The 21,794-nt window shown below is 38.0% G+C and overlaps 1 long non-coding RNA gene across 1 annotated transcript in view; it reads left to right on the top strand.

Annotated features, from left to right (window-relative positions):
* Nucleotides 1-5,257: 5,257 nt before the first annotated feature.
* LOC118533968 (uncharacterized) overlaps nt 5,258-21,794 on the top strand; it is a 37,979-nt gene continuing 21,442 nt past the window's right edge. The window contains exon 1 of the long non-coding RNA XR_013447540.1: nt 5,258-5,392. This is a non-coding gene — a long non-coding RNA (uncharacterized LOC118533968). The remainder of the gene's footprint in view (nt 5,393-21,794) is intronic.

The following is a 21,794-nucleotide window of genomic DNA, read 5'->3' as shown; positions in this document are numbered from 1 at the left end:
TGGCAATTTGAGCAACAGAGGGTCAAGTCTCTCTCATGCCTCAAATGTCTCCTGTCTATTCTAACATTACATTTCTCTGACTCATTCTCCTGCCTTCCTCTTTCATTTTTTTTTAAAGATTTTATTTATTTATTTGAGAGAGAGAATGAAAGAGAGAGAGAGAGCACATGAGAGGGGGGAGGGTCAGAGGGAGAAGCAGACTCCCTACTGAGCAGGGAACCTGATGCGGGACTCGATCCTGGGACTCCAGGATCATGACCTGAGCCGAAGGCAGTCGCTTAACCACCTGAGCCACCCAGGCACCCTCCTCTTTCATTTTTAAGGGCCTGTGTGATTATGTTGGGTCCATGCAGATAAAACAAGGTAGTCTCCCTATCTTAAGGTCCATGACCTTAATTCCATCTTCCAAGTTATTTTTGCCATGTTGTATATAACATATTCATGTGTTCCAGAGCTGAGGGCATGGGCACCTTTTGTGGGCCATCCTTCTGCCTATCATAATGTGGCACCTCAGGGTGCCTGGGTGGCTCAGTCGGTTAAGCATCTGCCTTTGGCTCGGGTCATGATCCCAGGGTCCTGGGATCGAGCCCCGCATCAGGCTCCCTGCTCAGCGGGGAGCCTGCTTCTCCCTCTCCCCCTGCTCATACTCTCTCTCCCGAATAAATAAATAAAATTTAAAAAAAAATTATGTGACACCTCTGATTTCTGCTGGGGACCAGTTGGAGTCAGAGGAGTAAAGCTGCTAGTGACAGAAGAGGAGAATGAACTTTATAAGCAAGAGTGTAAAATTCATCAAAGTTTCTAAAAGGCAACTCTAATTGCATACTAAACCTGTGGCCAATGGTGAAAGCAAGAGTGTGGGTTCAATAGGTCAGTTTTGTGAGAAACAGAGCAAATTATAAATTTATTAAAGTGGTAAATAGGGGAAAGTGAAAAAAGCTAAAAGAAACAATGGGCAAAATTAATTTGACAGTGTTAAATAAGTTCTTAGTTTAAAAGAAAAGGAAGAGATTATTAAAAAAAATGGGATTAATAGAGTTGAGCAAATAAAATGTGTATACAAGAATATGTGACAAGGGATTGATCCCACAAATATATTAATATCTCTTACAAATTAGTAAGAAGATGAAAAGTTCAAGACATATGGACAAAGGAAATTAGTAAAAAGGAAATTCGTAATTGAAGAAACATCAGTGTTCAATGATATATGCACTTAATTTCATATATATATATACATAAATAATTCAAATACCAAATTTAGACAAAGATTAAAATTTACCTAAAAAGAACATTTTCCTGGAAATACAATTTCTAAACAATTACCTCAGGAAAACAAGCAAAAAGATGTACAAAAATTATGTATAAGAATACTCATCAGAGCATTATTTATGGATAATAGAAAAAAATAAGAGAAGGGTATATGTAACTAAAACTATTCTCTGTGCTTTCAATGAATGCCTTATATATCCATTGTTTAATGTTTTTAGCCAAACATGTGAACATGTTTTGGTATTGGAAATAAATGAAAAATCTATTCAAAATACTTTGAAATAAACAAAAACAAAAATCAAGCTAATGAGATTTTCCTAAGAACAGAGATTTGAAAAGTAATTTGAGAAAGACATCCAAGTGATAGTGAACCCAGCACAAAGCTACTTTAAAACCTTTTGGAAGAATTTAAGGTGCAAATATAGAACTATTTGGGAAAGAATAAACTAGGATAAAGGCTAAAACACAAATGTGAAGCAAGCATATAAAGGCATCCGGTTTCATGGAGATTAGCACAAACATGAAATTTAGAAAGATACTATCGTGAATTGAGTCAGATTTAGTCATTAGTTTTTATTTAATGATTCAGAATTAACCATGATTTTTCATTTAATGGATAAGATTTATGGTACTATACAAGATTGAAAATATTAGTAATTAATAGAAAAGGCTTGGTAAAGACATATGATCACTCACTCAAAGACAATTCAATATTGGAAATGAGGCATGATTACTTTACATCCGGCAGAAATTTATAACACTAAATTGATAGTAACATTTAACTATAGGAAGAGAATGTAAATTTCACTCAGAGTTCACACTATGAGTAATGAATAATCAACTGAGGAATAATTGCAGTCATAAAAAATCATTATTCATACACTTTACCTCTCAAGGCATCTTTGCATAATACTGAATATAGAGAGACTTGAACAGAAACAGAGAAATGGTCACTTCCCACTGACCTCTGAAAGGATGTGATAGTCAACATCATAAATGTTGACACAAGATCATAAATACTCGGTTAGGATATGTAAGGTACACAAATTAAAGACTATATGTTTCCCTAATTTCAGGATATTGACCTCGAAAGAATGGGGCTACAGTTTTTAGAGAGATTAAACATGAAGGCATTTTCCATGTATGGAAACACAGGTATTTTGATCTTCCTCCAAAGAATGATTCATCTTCTCCATTATGCCCTTTCTAAAAATCCACTCTTTAGCAAAACTTTTCAATTCTGCCCAAAACATTATGTCCAGTAATCTATTCTTTCAATATTGCTCACATGCTACAACATTATATGCTGTGTGTGAATCCCCATATCCCATGCCAAATTTTATGTTTTATGAGTCTTGAAGCAAGAATTCTACTGTCCTATGGAAATAATTCACTACTGAGAAGAAGAAATTGATTAGAAAATCTTTGACATGTATTAATTAGCATTAACTTTCTCCTTGAAGTAGTGTTCAAGGGATATCAAGATCGCTACCTGCATCTGCCCTCGGTCAGGGGCTGTGTGATGATACTTAGGGAAGTCCAATGAAAGGAAAAGACAGGTGATCCCCCAAGTCCAGGAACATGACCATTTGATTACTTGGGATTTTCTGAAGAGATATAATAAGACTGTTTCTTAATCAATATTTAGTTATAAGCTAGAGACTTCATGTGGGTCACCTAAGAGGAAAATCTTTGTTAGGAGGTTCAAGGGCTTCTCCAATTAAAGTCCTACAGTAAAACTGAGGTTCAGTCTAGCATCACCATGAAATATGTATACTACTAGAGAAGTGACAATCACACACATATGAAAATACATTTTTTAAACTACATTTAAGCCTCAGGGATGAGAAGAAGGAAGAGATGACTGTTTAAATGGCTAAGAATGTTAATAGATTCCTATTCACTCTTTAGCTTCACCAGTTAAAACATTAGCACTCTTCCCTGTTGGTTTGCTGTAGTGGGGCCATTCATACTCAGCCTGCAAAGACTTCAGGGCTGGGAGATTTGTCATGTTTTCTGCATATTCCAAAGGGTTACGTACTGCTAGGAGACAGCACTAATGATAAAGCATGGTCTCATGAATTCACTCTAATAACTAGAAAACCGATACAAATTGCAGAATTGGAGAGATTAACGAGAATGCAGAGACATACAATAAGCAAATCAGCCCTACTTCATCAAGCAAATGTTCTTTGCTGTACAATAACAAAGATAACTGAAGACTGTACTGGAAGGGAGCTTAACCATCTAATAAGTACTTGGCTATAATTCACTTGCCAATCAGAAACTGAGACATGACAAGTTCTGAAGCAGATAATGCCTGATTTGGGCAGTGGCCTTATTGTTTATTGATTTCAAATTTGGCTTAGAGGGTTACATTAGAGTTGAAAAAAAAAAAAGATTCTGAGGAGGGACCAATCAGCCACCGTGAATTTAACTTAAAGTTCTATCATGTTCTAGCTTAAAGTTCTATCAAAATAAAATTCATTTTGCTGGTTTCTCTATAATCAAGACATTACTTTTTTATGTAACAAAAAAGGAATGCAAATTAAAGCAATCAAACGGCTGTAGTTTCCCACTCATGGAATAGGCTGCCAACATTTTCTAATAATGGAATCTTACTAGTCGTGTACCCTTAAGCTAGTTTCTCTAAACTTAAGTACACTTTGCTGTAAAACATGAATAGCAGGGCCCACCTTGTAGGGCTGTTGTGAGGATTAATTGAGATGCACTGTGAATTTATTCAGTCCCAAATGAAGATTGGACACGCACGATCAGTGATACCTCCCAGCATTGTTTTGCATGAGTCTATATGAATGAGAAATTTTATTTCTGGTTGCAAGAGGAAGGAAAAGAATGGTGCATGGTGACCAGAGGCAGAAGATATTCAAGTTGAGGAAATAGAAGATGAAGTCTATTGTCCAGCCACCTCAAGGTCTAAAAAAAAGGTGCAAGACAAAAGATGAAGGATTGCTCTGACAAAAGATAGTGAGAGACCAGGTATGCAGTCAGCCTTACTTCAGGGTGCAGGGAACAGAGTTAGGAAGACCAAAGTTCTTCCCATCTTTCCATCACCCAAAATAGCAGCACCTAACCAGTTTACAGAGCAGATGAGAAGCATCAGCAGTACCAGCTATGCCTGGCAGAGAGCAAAAATTTCAAAACCACTGACAGCAATGGCCATGGTGAAATACTTCTCTCAAAACATTTTTAAGCAATACATGTCCAAGAGAATGCTAACACAAAGAATACGAGTAGACTTTTCTTGAGCACATGAGAAACACCTCTTAGAAAGTCCACAGAGAAATGGAAGGGTTTGGCAGGGAAGTGGAGAAGGCTGCTGGAAGGAGCTCAAGAGACATTGAAATCTGGAGTTTAATGTATTTTGTACCTGCAGCTAATTGCACCTAGGTTACTTAAGTCACATGGCTTACATATTTTTGTTTTTGCTTTTTTACCCCAACTAAAAACAAACTTCTGGAGGACAGATGCATAACCTCAAATGTTTTGTATTTCCCATGTTACCCAGCACTATGCTGGGCACCGGTTAGCTGTTTAATACATTCTTAGTGACTTTCATAGTGCATAGGTCAGAGAAATTGATCAATAAATAAATAAGTAGAGAGGATACTTTAGAAAAAATTAACAAACAAAACAAATAAATCACTAAGAACAGATGGCATCCAACCAAATGTTTCTAAAGCAGTCAGAGGACACTGGAATTGCTCGCCAAAATGTTTAATGTTTCATTAGAATTGGACACTGCACCAAACTGTTGGCACTTTGCCATCTCGTTTTTAAAAAAAGACTTGGAAAGTGACCTTGGAATTGGTTTGCTGCTGTCGAGCTGAAAATTAGTAAATTATGTGATAAATATTAGTAATGAAATAAGCAGTTTTTAGTTGTTTTTAGAAAGGCAAAATGGGCCAAAAATGGAATTAAATTTAACTAAGTGGTATTTATATTTTGAAGAACAGAGGACAAAGGGGAAGCAATGGGAATAATTTATTTCAACATTTAGAAAGTCTTGGGAAGCTTCCAGACCAACATATTCACCAGCAGATTAGAAGAAAATGCTTACTCATTCATGAAGAGAAAACTGATTTTGGGAGAGCAAACAAAGGTAGGACTATATTGTTTTTCTTGATATGGTAGCAGCATTGATGTATGTGAGGGGGAGTGATGGGACAGATATATTTAATATCTTCATACCTGATTTCAAAGAGGGAGCAAACGATTTTAAAGATGAGAGAGCTTTCACCAGAGAAGGAAGAGGACACAACATGTGTATAGGACACAGGGACCTGATGCCTACTTCTGTGATGTTGTATCAGGAAACAGCCTCAGCTCAGTTGAGGAAGAAATGGCAGACGTGGAGTCTGGGCCAGGTCACAGAAGCCTTCACTTAGAAGGATGGCTCTGTCCTTTAGGCAACTGGGAAGTACAGTATTTCAAGCACAGAGTGAAGGTGACACCATTAGACTTGTTTTTAAGAAAAGAATTTTGGAAAGAGAATTTGATGGGAAATCCGAGGAGATGAAGAGGTGGACAAAGATTAGCAATAATTAGGAGGTAAAAAGTGACAGGTTTTTTTTGTGAGTTTTTGGGTGGTGAGAAGGAGGAGTCAAAGAAGAATCTGATGTGTTGGAGCTTGAGAGATGGAGGCGCTAGATGAATAAATTATATAGGAAGCGAGTAGGTAGAGCAAAGTATAAGGAGTTTGGCACGTGTCACATTTAATTGAAGACAGAAATGTTCAATTGACAGAAATATAGATTAATAAAAAATTAAAGATGTAGATACATGTACCTATATAAGGGATAGTAAAGATCTCAAGGATGTCTATTTTACACCAATGTTTTTGGATACTTCTTATATACCACAGCATTGAGAACTTCCTTTCCAATCTCATTCTGTTACTTCTAAGGCAGGATATTATTATTTTCCCTCTGGGTTATTTGGATAATCTTTTTAATATTTCCTCAGCTTTCCAGTTCTGTTTGTCCTCGAAATCATTTGCATCCTGTAGATCAGTGTGTTTTCAGACCACAAGTTCCCCAAGTTGAGGAAACACTGTCTACTATTCCCCTTTGGGACATTTATGTGGAGTATCAATAGTCTCTGATGGCCCTGGAAGCCCTGCATCTTGGAAATATGCTTAGCTGTGTTTAACTCAGCATTTCCCAACTTTGACTATGAAAATTCTTTTTTTTTAATTTATTTTTATTTTTCCAAGTAAGATTTTTAATACCCAAGAAACTAACTTTGGGCTTTAGTCTTCTGGAGTACAATAAAAATGCCACTTTATTTCTATCACTCTTGGATTAAAAGGACAATTTTCTAGTTTCTTATTTCTTATAGAATCGAGGCCAAATGCATATGTTTTTCACTCAACCCTCCAGAATCTAACACAACTGTGCCTGTTAAATCTAATCTCGGTCCTTTATGAATCTTACCCAGCTATTCCCCTGGAAATGTGGCATCTAGAGAGCTGATTATTAATGCCAAAAACATTTCACCAAGACAGTTTTACTGAGTGTTTTTGAGGTAGGCGTTCTGAAATTAACTAGAAAAAAAATCAAACTTTCACCTATTTCAATTCTGGAAAACACATATTTTTACCTCCTCCTTCAGCCTCATTCCATCTATAAACTCTACCAATTCATGACCAACCCAAGGTAGAGAATGAAATAGCACAAAGGCCAGGGATGTTTAAGGCAAGAAACGGGCTGAAGAATGAATTGGTTTGTGAGAAACATCTAGCAGACAAATCACACAGAATCAGGAGTCATGTCACCACTCTTGTTTTTCTCAGGGAAGACCATTAATCAATATAAGCTAAATGTTTCCTTATTATCTCCATATTAACATATACCTTGTATGGCCTGACTCTTAGTCTTTGATTTCTCACTTAGAAACATCATTTCCCAATGGGAATAGATAGACCAAATAGCTTAATAATGGAACTTTTCCTCTTTATATTTATGGGAACTTGCTTTTGATAAACCCCCTAATTTGGCCAATGTTATTTCATTGAGAATATTTATCTGAAAAAAAGTGGCATTATGGGGAAACATGGCTGAGACTTGGGTCCTAGTATGATTACTTATCTCAGCATCAAACAAAAAAATTCTCAATGATATTTCTACTATTCCCTTAATCATCAATGGCATATATACATTGTATATATACATTGTATTTTATTTTGTTCAGTACTTTTACTATGATGAAAAATCATCCGGCACTAAATTCTTAAAATGCGAACCCAATATTGGTTGTTTTCTTGCTATAAAGTAGTGATGCTCACTGAATGGCAGGAATGGGGTTAAGAATGAAGTCAGCATCAGAGATCTGCATTGTAGCACAACTTACTAATAAAAATAAACAGACACGTGTAGGCCAGATGAATCTGTGTTTCAAAACTTTTACTTTAGAGGCTCATCTGGGCCTTGTCATATCTAGAAGGAACACAATTCCAACTCTGGTAGTCTTGAAAAAAATCCTACAATTCTCTACTGGAGTACCTTGAAGAGCTGATAAAGTAGGAAAAGCACATCACACAAAGTGCTCCAAATGTCCTAATCAGTCCTATTTACCCAACTGAACGCCTCAAAAATCCTCTTCGCTGGACAGCTGCTACTCCTTCAATCACTTTGTTTCTCTCTGAACATCAGCCCTCTTTCCCTGACTCTCTGTCTTCCTGATAAATGCTTTCCTTGCAGGACTTACTACACCCCCTCTCTTATGTAAATCAATCACATCTTTCCTTCCCTCCAATTCTTCTCTATCGGAGACAGAGATATTAGTGATATCTCTCCAATGGAGGTAACTCCCATTATCTGCTCAACATAGATGCAAGAAAGTGAACAGAGAAAATGCAGGCTCTTCCTTTGCACGTGTAAGAGAAGAAAAACCTGTGAATACTTGCCACAAGGTATTTTCGTCACTGTCCCATCTATTTTGCCAGAACCATTTTGATACAAATGCATCAAAAAATCTGCAGCATCAAAATGGCCATATCAAAATGCCCTGCTTTACATCCTGCTATCCTTAATGCACCTTGTACTCTAGCCAACTACTTTCAAATATTTATTCTGTTATATCTGATCTTAAATTCAATTATCGTGGGCCCTGCCAATCCACAGCCACTTCAAGATACTATAATTTCATTCATTCATTCAAAAGATACCTACTGAAGGTGTATGATTGTCAAAGATCTGGAGATCTGGGGAGGGGAGATGTAACCAACAACAAGACAGACACTGGTCTAGCTTTTAGGATATTTTACATTCCATTGAAGTGGAGTGGGAAAATAGAAGACAAACACATTCAAGTAAACAAACTAACAAGAAAATGTCAAATAGTGTGAAGCGTTAAAATTTAAAATTAAAATAGTTTTAAATGATGGAAGTGAATAAGCTGCTTTTGATGTGTGACCTCTCTGAGATCCAAATGACAGACAAGAACCAGTCATGAGATCAGGGGAGTACATCAGAGAAAGAGAATGCTAGTGTGAATGGGCAGGAGTGAGTTGAGTGTGTTCAGGGAACAGAAAGGAAGCTTTAGAATGTCTGGAGATATGATATACATAGGGCTATTAAGAGGGCACTTGTGATGAGCACTGGGTGTTGAATGTAAGTGATGAATCACTGAATTCTACTCCAGAAACCACTATTGCACTGTATGTTAACTAACAAACTTTAATAAATTTAAATAAATTAAAAATATATATACATAAGGCTAGACTAGAAGGCAAAAGTTCATTAAGGGCTTTTTAAAACAGGGTGAGACGTTAGATTTTATTCCAAGAATAAGGAGACATTACTGGAGAGTTTTGAACTGGGAATTTACATGAGCTCATTTATATATTTTAAGCATCTTCCTAATACTTTTCTAGATATAGAAATTATATTCATTCCTTGAAGTTCAATTCATGCAACCCACCTCTATCATTTATCATCATAAATCCTGACCAAAATGTTCCTCCTTGTTAGAAATTCAGTTAGAACATCAGATTTGGGGACCAGGTACACTTGAAGGCCAAGTTTTAAAAGTAGGTAGCTTTGGGTCCAAATCCCAGTTCTACCACCTAAGACTTTATGGTGTTTAGAAATCCACAGAAACTTTCTGAGTTGTGGCTCAATTATCTGTAAAGAGAGATAATAATGCTTGCCTTACAAAGATGTTACAAGGATTAAATGACATAATTTATGGAAAGTACCTAGCATAATGTGTAGAACATAGTAAGAGATTTTAAAAGATTAGTTTCCTCAATCCCACCCATTCCCATTCATTCAATAAATGTCTACTGAGTTCCCAGTGGAATGGGATGGAAACTGTGAGAGGTTACAAAGATCAATCACATACAGACTTGACCTTCAAAGAGTCTCCAATCCTTCACTTAATAAAGGAGAGAAACATGCAGGCAATATCTATAATATGATGGAATAAAGTGATAAGTACTATAAGCAAGGAACAGATAAATTCTGCTTAAACCAAGAAAAGAAAGTATTCTCTTTCTTTTTCTCATCCCCTCCAGCTTCCATAGTATATCATTATATCAGAAAAATCCCAAAACTCCAGGAAAGATTTCACTGGCCAAATCAAAATTATTGACCCATTCTAAACCTATTACTGAGATTGGAAAGATGGACTACGTTAAATAGTTCAGGTGTAAAAACACCTACTGGGGGTGGGGGTGGGGATAATGTGTATGAAAAGCCATACCTGAACCACAGGGCATGGGGTGTGCCGTGGGTTAAACTGTGTCCCCCCACAAAAGAAACATCCAAGTCCTAATCCCGGGTACCTGTGCATGTAACCGTATTTGGAAATAACGACTTTGTTGTAATGTGAAAGATTTCAAGAAGAGATTATCTTGGATGACAGGCAGATCCAAAATAGAATAAAGGAGAAGGAGAACGAGACACAAGAAGGCCAGGTAAAGAGAGAGGCAGAGATCAAAGCAATGCCACCTCAAGCCGAGGAGCACCAACAACCACCAGAAGTCAGAAGACCCAAGGAAGGCACGTGACCCTGCTGGCACCTTGATTTTAGATTTGTGGCTTCTAGAACTTTGAGAAAATACATTTCTGTAGTTTAAGCCACCCCGTCTGCAGTACATTGTTACAGCGGCCCAAGCAAGCTAGGCAACTTGTATTACTGTTTCTACAACTACTTCCAATAACGGACATTTTTGTGTTTATGCAGTGCCTGGCACTAATCTAAGGCATTACATGTGTTGACCCATTTAATTCCAACATAAACCCCATAAAGTGAGCCCTATCGTTAGCTCCATTTTATAGATGAAGCAAACTACAGAAGATCCAAGTTACATAACTTGCTCACATGAACTTGAGGAAACAGGTTTGGATCCAGGCTGTCCAGCTCTAGAGCTCTCAACATCTACACACCATCGTCTATCAAAACCAAAGTACAACTGGGCCACATGGTTTAAAACTCAAAAGCTAGACAGTGTCTTACGTTTTTCGTGTGGTCTAATGGTCTCCTCCCTGTCACTACATATCCCTTAAAGATCAGGTACGTTAGGAAGGAAAGCTATTTGCCTAGTTAACCTGCCCCTCGAAATTTTTATTTCCTTTTGCATGGCCCAGAATGGAAACATTACCATTCCCTCCCTCAAAACAAGAGGGCTTTGGCCACTGTATCTGTGAAACAACCCACTGAAACCCCACGCGATTCAGAAGTAGTTTTGCCTGTGTGATTCTTAGTGTTCATCCTTTCTTTTTCCACACATTGTGTTCTTGAGAATTTTAAAGTGTAGAGGTCAATTTAAATTCTCTTTTAGGTTGAGGCTCCACCTATTTTCCACCATGCACTGTTTCTTTCTTTCTTTTTCTTTTTTCTTCTTTTCAGGGCTGAAAATGCTGAAAACAGATGTATTATTAAGCTCCTTCTTGCACTTAAAATTGTGCCGAGTCCTTGACTAACCAAAGAGAGCATTGCTGCTGTATGGGAACTGTAAATATATGTGAGAGTCATATGTTATCTACAATCTAAAAGACATGCGTATCCAAATAAGTGCAAACAGATTCATCTACATGCTAAAAGGTCAAACGGGCCGTCTATCAAAGATATTGCATTAGTGGAATCACTGCTTTCCATTTTAAATGGAAGCTAAACTATTGGTGTGTAAGTTGTTTTGAAATGAGAATGTGCCCTTTCTTGTTTATTCCAGAGGCAGCAGTTTTATGAGTTCTGCTGTAACAGTATATTTTTATAAGGGACAATTATGACCATAAAGGGAATTGTGTGGTAAAAACTACAGAATCTGCCGTTAGGCAAGAAGATGACCTTTTTACTCAGCTGGCTTGCCAAATTTGAGCAGGTTCTTAGCATTTGGGAGAGATTTATGGCCACTTACCCCTCCATAGTGCCAACCATAAGACTGAAAGTCCTTATTTCTTTAAAAAAAAAAAAAAAAGAAGAAGAAGAAGTAGAAGAAGAAAAGGAAAAATAAAGAAAAATCTAACTATAAACAGTAACAACTTGTGATTTATATTGGTTCAAGAACTCTCTATTCACTAGTGCTTTTCTCCTGGGCACTGAGACTTGGAATTTCTTCTACTCTATAATCCATACCTTACCCCTCCATTCGAGGCTATTTCCTCCCCTAAATCCCTCCAGAGTACCCCCATTAAGTGATTGTCTCCATACCCACGTGGGAAAGTTAAATTTGCAAGAGTAGAATTTCCCAAGAGAAAACTATACTTCAGACCAGAACCTAACCCTCAATTTCTACCAGCCTAGAAATTTCCAAGTCAGCTTAGCAAGAAGCTCTTGGGAATATATCATAAATAACTTGGTCCATCCTGATAAACAGGAAGAAAGAACATTAGGGGACCAGTCCAGGTGAAGGAAGGGCCTATATTATGCATCATTCTGACCTGAAGCAGGGATTGGTTATGCAAGCAATAAACACAAGTTGATCTCTTGATTAATAAAAGAGGTTAAAGGGTGTGATGAAAAATAACATAATTAAGATCCCAATAAAAGTAAATTCCAAAGTTCATCAAAAATTCAGTTCTTTAAGTATTAAAAAGATAATTGATTAAAATGGGCATCTTGGAATGATAGATATTTTTATAAGTTACAAAATGCTATAAATTTAAAAAAGAAAGGCGATTTATTAAAAATTAAAAATGAAAGGTCCATAATAGCTATTCTTCTCTTAAATGAAGTATAAAGACTAACTTAAAAAATTTGCAAAGCAATAGTGAGAAAGAAGCAAATAGTCCAGTAAAAATGCTAGACAGAGGATATGACCAGGTATTATGGGTTGAGCTGGGGCTTAATCCAATATCTAGTGTCCTTATAATAAAAGGAAAATTTGGGCTCAAAGACACACAGGTTAGATGGCCATTAAAGCAGGATGTAGAGATTGGAATCAATGCTGCCACAAACCAAGAAAGGCCTGGAGAGACCTGAAACTGGAAGGCAAGAAAGGATCCCACCCTAGAGGCTTCAGAGGGAGCATGGCCCTGCCAACACTTGATTTCAGACTTGTCACCTCTGGAACTGTGAGAAAATAAATTTCTGTTGGTTTAAGCCACGCGGCTTTCCTAGGAAAGTAACACATCAAGCAAATGACATAAAAACAAACAAATGGTCAACAAATATTAAAAGTCAGTTTGAGCATCTTTTTATGAATTATTGGCCACTGCTAATTTTGCCTCTATCATTGTTTCCATATATCACATTCTCCACAGAGCAGTCAGAATGTTCTTTTAAAATTTACCTTAGATTAAATCAGACTCCTGCTAAAAACCAACCTGTATCTGCTATATCAGGATCCAGTTGGTTACAAGTAACAACAAACCCAAATAGCAGAGGCTTAAACAAAAGCGTTGGAGACCAGAGTTATGTAGGTCAGGGACTCAACAGTCCTGATGGAAGGATCCAGTTGCTTTAAATCAATGGATCTACTTCTCCCTTCTCAGATTAGTATGACATTATTTCCTTACCTTTCTCTACTTGTCCTGATACTCTATTTTCTGCAATCAAAATTACCAAATTATAATCACCAAAATCCCCTCAGTACTCAAATTCTTCTCAGAATGTTTCCTTCCCTTTGTTTTTTGAATGGTTACTTGCTCTCCTAAGTATCGACTGTTTTCTCTCATGCTTCTCATGACTGAGCCTAGAGAGTGTCAGGTATGCCCCCAGTGCATATTAATGCTTTGTGACCATTTTCCTTCCTTCTCTCTTAACCCCTCCAGCTTTGAATTGTCCTTTCCCCACCACTACCGGTCTTCAAGTCTGTGCCCGTCCCCAGCGCGAGAGGCTGTCGCTCACTGGCAGTGTAGGATCCCCACGGCCAGGCTTTAAACTATGCCACTAGTTACCCCTCCATAGTGCAGTCACCCACAGATCCTCATTGTAACTCTGAAGATTTTAGCTCTTGATTTATGGTCACTTTCTCCAAAGCCACTCCTGTCATAATTCTTGGTAATTCATAATTTATCCCTTTGTTGTGGGCACCTTTATTGTATCATTTAATCCTTACTTCAACTTTAATATGCCAATTTCAAAATTTGAGTTTTGATTACTTCTATCTTACCCCACAGCCACAGGTATTTCTCCCTCATGTTTCATAAATAAAATTCATACCTGAGTAAGACATTTTGCACTAGCTGTTTCCTCTTCCTGGTAGCTTCTCTTTCTTTCTTCATACGACTGGCTCCTTCTTGTTTTTTAAACCTTAGCTTAAATATGACTTTCTCAAATAAGCATTTTCAGCCTACCCAAAATAAAATTGCCAACTATTCAATGACTGTCACATAACCCTGTTTTAATTTTCTGCATGGTTTTACCACTTTATATGTTAGTTGATTTCTTTCTAGCTCTCTCACTCCAACCCAATCCCATCCTTCAACTGGGATGAACATCCTTGAGAGTTGTAACTTTGTCGGCATATGTAGTCTATCCAGAGAATACAGACAGAAATATTTTAGCTATATGACAGGTCCTGAATTAATATCTATTGAATAAAATGTATTGAAACAATAATAGAAATTTCTTATCCAAGAGTTGGATGCAAATAAAAATATCAAAATCTATTATTAGCAAATGTGTAAGGAAATAGAAAGTGCCTGCTTTTGGTGGTAGTACAAATTGATACAATATGTATAGAGGATAATATACAACAAACATTTAAAATTGTACTACATCAAAATTATGAACTTTTTTTAATCAAAAGATATTATTAGGAGAATGTAAAGTCACAGAGTGGAAAAGATATTTGTACCACATATAATCACCAAAGGTTTGTATCCTGAATCTGTAACAAAATCCAACAAATCAGTTAAAAAATAAATCAATGGTTATGAATCTTTAACTGGGGAAAAAAGGTGGCAGAGGAGTAAGGGGACCCTATTCCAACCAGTCCCCTGAATTGAGCTGGATATCTACCAGACCACTCTGAACACCCACAAAATCAGCCTGAGATGTAAGCAGATAGATCTGGATCTCCACAAACAGAATATCGCAGGTGGTTGGTTTCGAGTTATGAAGCGGGGAGCTGTGATTCCACGGGCAGATATGGGAGGATAAATGGCAGTGGGAGGGAGCCTGGCCGTGGGGATCCTACACCGCCAGTGAGCGACAGCCTCGCGTGCTGGGGACGGGGGGACCGGTAGAGGTGGGGAAAGGACTTTAGGGCAGCCCGCACGCCCCGAACTGAAACCGGAGCAGTGGGGCCATGCGTGCGAACCAGGGTGGGTGGTGGTTTTAGAAGCACAAAGGGCAGAGGGAGCCCGGACCTGGAGGCAAGACTGGGGGCGCTGCAGAGGGGCGCACAACCTAGGATGCTGCAGTTTATAGCAGCACAGACAGAAACAGAGAGACTGTGGCCTGGAGAGCTCACTGAAGAGCAGACTGCGACCTCTCCACTCTGAGGCAGAGGGTTGGAAACGATCTCTTCTGCTCTGACTCGCAGAAGAGATGTGGAAAGCCACCAGGGAAAACCACGAGGGAACAAAAGCCCCAAAAAACTGGTTCCCACTGAGCCCATCCCCCGCCACAGGGGGGCAGGGCAACTCTGCCCAAACAGGGTTGCCTGAGTAACAGTCTGGCAGGCCCCTCCCCCAGAAGACAGGCTTGGAAAACAAGAGGCCAGCAACGCTAAGGTCTCTAGAAAATGGGTGCATCTTGCTTGGGTTCTGGTCAATAATTTGGACTCTATACATACCCTCAACCACCCCTCAACAGAATGACTAGGAGGAGGAACCCCCAAAGTAGGAAAGGCTCAGAGACTATGACTTATGCCACAAATTTACAAATGGATTCAGATATAACCAAGATGTCGGAGATGGATTTCAGGGTAGCAATTGTGAAGATGATAGCTAGAATGGAGAAATCGATTAATGGCAACATAGAGTCTCTAAGGGCAAAAATGAAAGCTGAACTGGCAGAACTTAAAAATGCTATCAATGAGATCCAATCTAATCCAGATAATCTAACAGCTAGGGTAAGTGAGGCAGAAGAATGAATTAGTGATTTAGAAGTCCTATTAACAGACAAGAAAGGAAAAGAGGATGCCGGGAAAAACAACTCAAAATCCATGAAAATAGAATCAGAGAACTAAGTGACACCATGAAACATTCCAATGTCAGAATTATTGGGATCCCTGAGGGGGTGGAGAGAGAGAGAAAGGACTAGAAGATATATTTGAGCAAATCGTAGCAACTTCCCTAATCTGGGGAATGAAATAAATATTTGTGTCCCAGAGGCAGAGAGGACCCCTCCCAAGATCAAGGAAAACAGGCCAACACCCTGGTGTGCAATAGTAAAACTCGCAAATCTTAGAACCAAGGAAACCATCTTAAGGGCAGTTAGGGGGAAGAGATTCCTTACGTACAGAGGGAGGAACATCAGAATAACATCAGACCTATCCACAGAGACCTGGCAAGCCAGAAAGGCCTGGCAAGACATTTTCAGGGTACTAAATGAGAAGAACATGGAGCCAAGAATACTTTATCCGGCAAGGCTGTCATTTAGAATGGATGGAGAGATGCAGAGCTTCCAAGACTGGCAGAAACTGAAAGAATATGTGACCACTAAGCTGGCCCTGCAAGAAATATTAAGGGCGGTTCTATAAAAGGAGAAAGACCCCAAGAGTGATATAGAACAGAAATTTACAGGGACAATCTATAAAAACAACATCTTCACAGGCAACATGATGACAATTAATTCATATCTTTCAATAATCACTCTCAACGTGAATGGCCTAAATGCTCCCATAAAACGGCACAGGGTTGCAGATTGGATAAAAAGACAGGACCCATCCATGTGCTGTCTACAAGAGACTCATTTTGAACCTAAAGATACATCCAGACTAAAAGTGAAGGGATGGAGATCTATCTTCCATGCCAACGGACCTAAAAAGAAAGCTTAGCAATTCTTATATCAGACAAATTAGATTTTAAACTAAAGACTGTAGTTAGAGACACAGAAGGACACTATATCATTCTTAAAGGGTCTATCCAACAAGAAGATCTAACAATTGTAAATATCTACGCCCCCAACATGGGAGCAGCCATCTACATAAGCCAACTGTTAACCAAAATAAAGAGTCATATTGATAACAATATGTTAATTGTAGGAGACCTCAATACTCCACTCTCAGCAATAGACAGATCATCTAAGCAGAAAATCAACAAAGAAACAAGAGTTTTGAATGACACACTGGACCAGATGCCTCATAGATATATACAGAATATTCAATCTTAAAACAACAGAATACTCATTCTTCTCGAGCGCACATGGAACTTTCTGCAGAATAGACCACATACTGGGTCACAAATCAGGTCTCGACTGATACCTAAAGACTGAGATTATCCCCTGCATATTCTCAGACCATAATGCTTTAAAACTGGAACTCAATCACAAGAAAAAAATTGGAAGAAATTCAAACACTTGGAAGCTAAAGACCACTCTGCTCAAGAATGTTTGGGCCAACCAGGAAATCAAAGAAGAACTTAAACAATTTATGGAAACCAATGAGAATGAAAACACACCAGTCCAAAACCTATGGGATACTGCAAAGGCAGTCCTAAGGGGGAAATACATAGCCATCCAAGCCTCACTCAAAAAAAAAAACAGAAAAATCCCGAATTCACCAACTAACTTTACACCTTATAAAACTAGAAAAAAAGCAACAAACGATGCCTAAGCCAAGCGTAAGAAGAGAAATAATTAAGATTAGAGCAGAGATCAGTGAATTAGAAACCAGAAACACAGTAGATCAGATCAACGAAACTTGAAGCTGGTTCTTTGACAGAATTAATATCGATAAACCACTGGCCAGACTTATCCAAAACAAAAGAGAAAGGACCCAAAGTAATAAAATTATGAATGAAAGGGGAGAGATCACGACTAATAAATAGAAACAATTATTAGAAATTATTAGCAACAACTATATGCCAATATACTGAGCAATCTGGATGAAATGGAGGCCTTCCTGGAAACCTATAAGCTGCCAAGACTGAAATAGGAAGAAATTGACAACCTGAATAGGCCAATAACCAGTAACGAGATTGAAGCAGTGATCAAAAACCTCCCAAAAAACAAGAGTCCAGGGCCTGATGGATTCCCTGGGAAATTCTACCAAACTTTCAAAGAAGAAATTCCCTGGGGAATTCTACCAAACTCTCAAAGAAGAAATGTTCTCCTGAAGCTGTTTCAAAAAATAGAAACAGAAGGAAAGCTTCCAGACTCATTCTATGAGGCCAGCATTACCTTAATCCCCAAACCAGGCAAAGACCCCATCAAAAAGGAGAATTTCAGACCGATATCCTTGATGAATATGGATTCCAAAATCCTCAACAAAATCCCACCTAATAGCATCAAACAATACATTAAAAGGATCATCCACCACAACCAAGTGGGATTTATCCCCGGGATGCAAGTGTAGTTCAACATTTGCAAATCAATCAATGTGATAGAACACATTAATAAGAGGAGAGAGAAGAACCATATGGTCCTCTCAATTGATGCAGAAAAAGCATTTGACAAAATACAGCATCCTTTCCTGATTAAAACTCTTCAGAGTAAAAACAAAACAAAACAAACAAAATAAAACAAAACTCTTCAGAGTATAGGGATAGAGGGAACATTCCTCAAATTCATAAAATCCATCTATGAAAAACCCACAGCAAATATCATCCTCAATGGGGAAAAGCTGAGAGCCTTTCCCTTAAGATCAGGAACATGACAAGGATGCCCACTCTCTCTACTATTGTTCAACATAGTACTAGAAGTCCTAGTAACAGCAATCAGACAACAAAAAGAAATAAAAGGTATTCAAATTGGCAAAGAAGAAGTCAAACTCTCTCCCTTCACAGATGACATGATACTTTATGTGGAAAATCCAAAAGACTCCACCCCCAACTTACTAGAACTCACACAATAATTCAGTAATGTGGCAGGATACAAAATCAATGCACAGAAATCAATTGCTTTCTTATACAGTAACAATGCAACTGTAGAAAAAGAAATTAGAGAAATTATTCCATTTACAATAGCACCAAAAACCATAGGATACCTTGGAATAAACCTAACAAAAGAGGTAAAGGATCTATATTCTAAGAACTACAGAACACTCATGAAAGAAATTGAAGAAGAAACAAAAAGATGGAAAAACATTCCATGCTCATGGATCAGAAGAATAAACATTGTTAAAATGTCTATGTTGCCCAGAGCAATCTATACCTTCAATGCCATCCTGATCAAAATTCCAATGACATTTTTCAAAGTGCTGGAACAAACAATCCTAAAATTTGTATGGAATCAGAAAAGACCCTGAATCACCAAGGAAACGTTGAAAAAGAAAAACAAAGCTGGGGGCATCACGTTGCCCGATTTCAAGCTATATTACAAAGCAGTGATCACCAGGACAGCATGGTACTGGCACAAAAACAGACATATAGACCAATGGAACAGAATAGAGAGCCCAGATATGGACCCTCAACTCTATGGTCAAATAATCTTTGACAAAGCGGGAAAAATATGCAATGGAAAAAAGACAGTCTCTTCAATAAATGGTGCTGGGAAAATTGGACAACTATATACAGAAGAATGAAACTCGACCATTTTCTAACACCATACACAAAGATAAACTCAAAATGGATGAAAGACCTCAATGTGAGACAGGAATCCATCAAAATCCTAGAGAAGAACATAGGCAGTAACCTCTTCGACATCGGCCACAGCAACTTCTTTCAAGATTCATCTCCAAAGGCTAGTGAAACAAAAGCAAAAACAAACTTTGGGACTTCATCAAGATTAAAAGCTTCTGCACAGCAAAGGAAACAGTCAACAAAACAAAGAGGCAACCCACAGAATGAGAGAAGATATTTGCAAATGACACTACAGATAAAGGGCTGGTATCCAAGATCTATAAAGAACTTCTCAAACTCAACACCCAAAAAACAAATAATCAAGTCAAAAAATGGGCAGAAGACATGAACAGAAACTTCTCCAAAGAAGACATACAAATGGCTAACAGACACATGAAAAAATGTTCATCATCATTAGTCATCAGGGAAATTCAAATCAAAACCACATTGAGATACCACCTTTCACCAGTTAGAATGGCAAAAATTGACAAGGCAAGAAACAACAAATGTTGGAGACGTTGTGGAGAAAGGGGAACCTTCTTATACTGTTGGTGGGAATGCAAGTTGGTACAGCCACTTTGGAAAACAGTGTGGAGGTGCCTCAAAAAATTAAAAATAGAGCTACCCTATGACCCAGCAATTGCACTACTGGGTATTTACCCCAAAGACACAGATGTAGTGAAAAGAAGGGCCATATGTACCGCAAGGTTCATAGCAGCAATGTCCGCAATAGCCAAACTGTGGAAAGAGCCGAGATGACCTTCAACAGATGAATGGATAAAGAAGATGTAGTCCATATATACAATGGAATATTACTCAGCCATCAGAAAGGATGAATACCCAACTTTTACATCAGCATGGATGGGACTGGAGGAGATTATGTTAAGTGAAATAAGTCAAGCAGAGAAAGTCAATTATCGTATGGTTTCACTTATTTGTGGAACATAAGGAATAGCATGGAGGACATTAGGAGAAGGAAGGGAAAAATGAAGGGGCAGGGGAATCGGAGGGAGAGATGAACCTTGAGAGACTATGGACTCTGAGAAACAAACAAGTGTGTTAGAGGGGAGGGGGTGGGGGATGGGTTAGCCTGGTGATGGGTATTAAGGAGGGCACGTACTGCATGGAGCACTGGGTGTTATATGAAAACAATGAAGCGTGGATCACTACATCAAAAACTAATGATGTATTGTATGGTGACTAACATAACATAATAAAATAAAATTTTGAAAGAGAGAAAGAAAGAAAGAAGAAAGAAAGAAAGAAAGAAAGAAAGAAAGAAAGAAAGAAAGATGAAAGAAAGAAAGATAAAGAAAGAAAGAAAGAAAGAAAGAAAGAAAGAAAGAAAGAAAGAAAGAAAGAAACTTTAACTGCCAGCCAGAACAAAATTCAATCTAGAGGAGTTAACAAAATCCAAAGTATCTACAAGCCACCTCAAATGGAATACAATTAAAAATTACAGAAAAAATGTAGCCCATTATCATGAAAAAAAGTCAACGAAAACATACAAATAGATGTCTTAGGTGTAGAAATGAGCAGAAAAGGACTTTAAAAGAATTATAATAAATATGTTAAAGAATTTATAGCAAAAAGATGGACAGAATGGGTGAACAAATGAATCTCAGTAGAAACATGGAAATTACAGAAAAAGAACATAGTGGTATATTAGAACTAAACATGCTTTCTCTTGGGGAACTTTGGTTATCTGTCGCGATGAAGTAACAAGTACCAGATTTAACCCCCACTTTAAAGAAGTAAGACACCAGACAAAATATGTGAATTAATGTTTTTCAGACTTTCAAGAATAGATATCACAAGACAGTGAGCACTGAAGGAAGAGAAGCAAATGAGATGAGACCATTGTCCTAGAGGACTGGCTATAGCATTTCTAGGCCATTGCCCAGGGAAAGGAACCATAAACAGATCCTGATGGTCTCCATGAACTGAGGAGACATTATTGAGAATTCAAGAGGGGAGAGACAATCAAACTATGCAGGGAAGAGTATTAGAGAGAGGGATACTACAGAGAAAGAACTTGGGAAAACTAGAGAGTATTCCCCATGAGTCCTTGGCTGAGTACTTACCACACAAGGGTGAGAAAAGAGTCACAGGAAAAGAACTGGAGAAAAAATTCCTAGGAGTAACACAAGACGAGGTACAACACATGTCCTCAACAGACACTGGCAAACCTCATGATATGGGCCTGAGGAATGCTCAGCAGAGCGTTGCTTCATTAGTAGGACAAGACTATAGACTACTCCAATCCAAGCTAACAAAGCTTAAAAGCAAGCCTTGAAAGGATCAATCTGTCCCAAAGTACCTTACCTATATTTCAGAATAAAACTTGTGTATAAAATACAAAATATCCAGTATCCAAAAAGTTAAAAT

The sequence above is a fragment of the Halichoerus grypus genome, chromosome 5 (assembly GCF_964656455.1).
Source record: "Halichoerus grypus chromosome 5, mHalGry1.hap1.1, whole genome shotgun sequence".
Classification (NCBI taxonomy): Eukaryota; Metazoa; Chordata; class Mammalia; order Carnivora; family Phocidae; genus Halichoerus; species Halichoerus grypus.
This window is presented reverse-complemented; position numbering and strand designations above follow the sequence as displayed.